Raw genomic sequence first — 2731 nt, 5'->3', positions numbered from 1 at the left:
GTGTTGCCATCCGGTTTCACCAGTCCTCAGTCAAATCGTCCAACCCATGCTAGCATGGAAAGCAGACGTTAAACGATGATGATGATGATGATGATATATATATATATAGATAGATAGATAGGTAGGTAGATATGTAGATAGATAGATAGATAGATAGATAGATAGATAGACAAGGTGGTGAACTGGCAGAAACGTTACCATGCTGGGCGATATGCTTAGTGGTATTTCATCAACTGTTACGTTCTGAGTTCAAATTCCGCAGAGGTTGACTTTGCCTTTCATCCTTTAGGGGTCGATAAATTAAGTACCATTTACACACTGGGGTCGATGTAATCGACTTAATCCCTTTGTCTGTCCTTGTTTGTCCCCTCTACATTTAGCCCCTTGTGGGCCATAAAGAAAAAAGGTAGATAGATAGATAGATATAGCGAGAAATATACTATGATAAAATTTATTTTGTCATTGAATATTCTTGTTCAACAACAATTGTTTCGCAATTCAATAAACATGTTTAAATAATTTATTCTATATTTTATAATAAATAATGAATTACTTATATGTCTGTATTAATATATGTACAACTTTTTAATTAATGCAGATATTAAGCTTGCTTATGAGGTTAAAAGAATTCCATGTTTAAAACAGCATTTCAAAGTGCAGAGCCAATTTTGAAAAAAAATTTAAATATGGAAGACAATAAGAATGAAATTAATAAGATATTTTTCTCTAGAAGGGAAAGGAAATTTAGTAAGATATTAAAAGGTGAACATGTAGTAAATAATTTTGGTTATAAGAAAAAGTTTGAATATAAAAGAATGAGTAGGAAAATCAGGACAATTCCATGCAAAAGGAGACAAAAACTGAAAAATTATAATAAAACTGTGCTACCATGATTAAAAATTTTTTTTTTTTAATTTATCAGGACTATTGTCATGTGACCAGGGCATCCATCTTGGATCCAATCTAGAAGATGTCAATTTGACTGCAGAAACAGAAGGTAGGTGTATCCATTTCCATCCTAGAAAAAAATTAACTTTCTGTCTTGCAAAGATGTATTTTCAGGAAGAACTAGAGTAGAACTACAGTTTGGCAGTGTTATTCTTTGGAATATTATCCTGCTTATCAGCAAAATCAGAATTTACTGTAGCCATTAGAATCTGTTGATTCTATCTATCTATCTTTGGCATTATTAGTTTAGTCCCCAAGGTCAACTTTGATTTCATCCTTTCAGGGTCGATAAATTAAGTACCAGTTGCATACTGGGGTTGATCTAATCGACTGGCCCCCTCCCCCCAAATTTCAGGCCTTATGCCTAGACTAGGAAGGATTATTAGTTTAGTCTACAAAACCCTAACAAATAACTACTTGAAAAGGATGCAATCATTATGACATGCTATAAGGGTGGAGGAATGGGGATTTTATTCTTATACTTCAGGGGTTCTCAGCCATTTTTTACCTATGAACCCCTTTGATTACTATTTTATTCTGGTGGACCCCCAAGCCATTCGATGTGTAAAAGCTAGTTTTAGAGAAACTTCTTTTAAGATTCCTTCATTGTTTTTCATACATTAATTTGTGCAGGTTGATCTCTGTAAAGCGTCAGAGAAAGAAACTTAGCTGTTTCTTGCAATACATAACATCTAAAGCAAAATTTTTCCAGTGACCTTTAAAATAATATTGTGGATTCCCAGTTTGCTATTTTGCTATGTGAACCTCACAAAATTCTTCTATGGACCCCAGTTGCAAACCTCTGTTATACACAGTACTTTATATTTTCTTGAGTATCAATGAGGGTCTTGTAACTGTTTCAACACGTAACTGAATGCAGGTTGCATCTATGCAGCAGTTCACATATTTGTCTGAGCGCAATATTGATACTGTGCATGCAGATCCTAATGCTGGGACCCCTATGCAGCAGCTCTCTGATGTGTGTGAGACCATTATGGACACAGCGCTTGGTGATAACAGTGTGGCTCCTATGCAGCAGACCGCTTAGCAGTCTGAGCCATCTACTGACACTCTATTCACAGTGAGTGTACACTGACACTCTATTCACAGTGAGTGTACACTGACACTCTATACACAGGCGGTGAGCTGGCAGAAGCGTTAGCATGCCGGGTGAAATGCTTAGCGGTATTTCGTCTGCCGCTACGTTCTGAGTTCAAATTCTGTCGAGGTTGACTTTGCCTTTCATCCTTTCGGGGTCGATTAAATAAGTACCAGTTACGCACTGGAGTCGATATAATCGACTTAATCCGTTTGCCTGTCCTTGTTTGTCCCCTCTGTGTATAGTCCCTTGTGGGTAGTAAATAAATAACACAGATGGTGATTCTGGGGCCCCTATGCACACACACACACACATAGATATGCGTATATGTGCTTGTGATTGTCAACACCCACCCTGAACAGCTTACCAATTGGTGTTGGTTTGTTTACATCTCATAACTTAGCATTTTTGTAAAAGGAGACCAATATAATAAATACCAGTCTGAAGAAAGTTAAGTTACAGAGGTTGACTTCAACTAAGCTCTTCGAGGTGATGCCCCAGCATGGCCACAGTTCAGTGAGTGAAATTAGTAAAAACAAATATATAAATCATGTGGCAGGTTTTAGCATCATGTGATCTTTTTATCGCATGTCTTCTTTCCTTCTTTCTTCCACAAGTGGCTTCACCAGTTCTCTTTACAACTAAGGCTGATATTCTGAGATACGCTATGGGTTTTATAGACAG

Source organism: Octopus bimaculoides, chromosome 29, assembly GCF_001194135.2.
Source record: "Octopus bimaculoides isolate UCB-OBI-ISO-001 chromosome 29, ASM119413v2, whole genome shotgun sequence".
In the NCBI taxonomy this organism is placed as follows: domain Eukaryota; kingdom Metazoa; phylum Mollusca; class Cephalopoda; order Octopoda; family Octopodidae; genus Octopus; species Octopus bimaculoides.
This window is presented reverse-complemented; position numbering follows the sequence as displayed.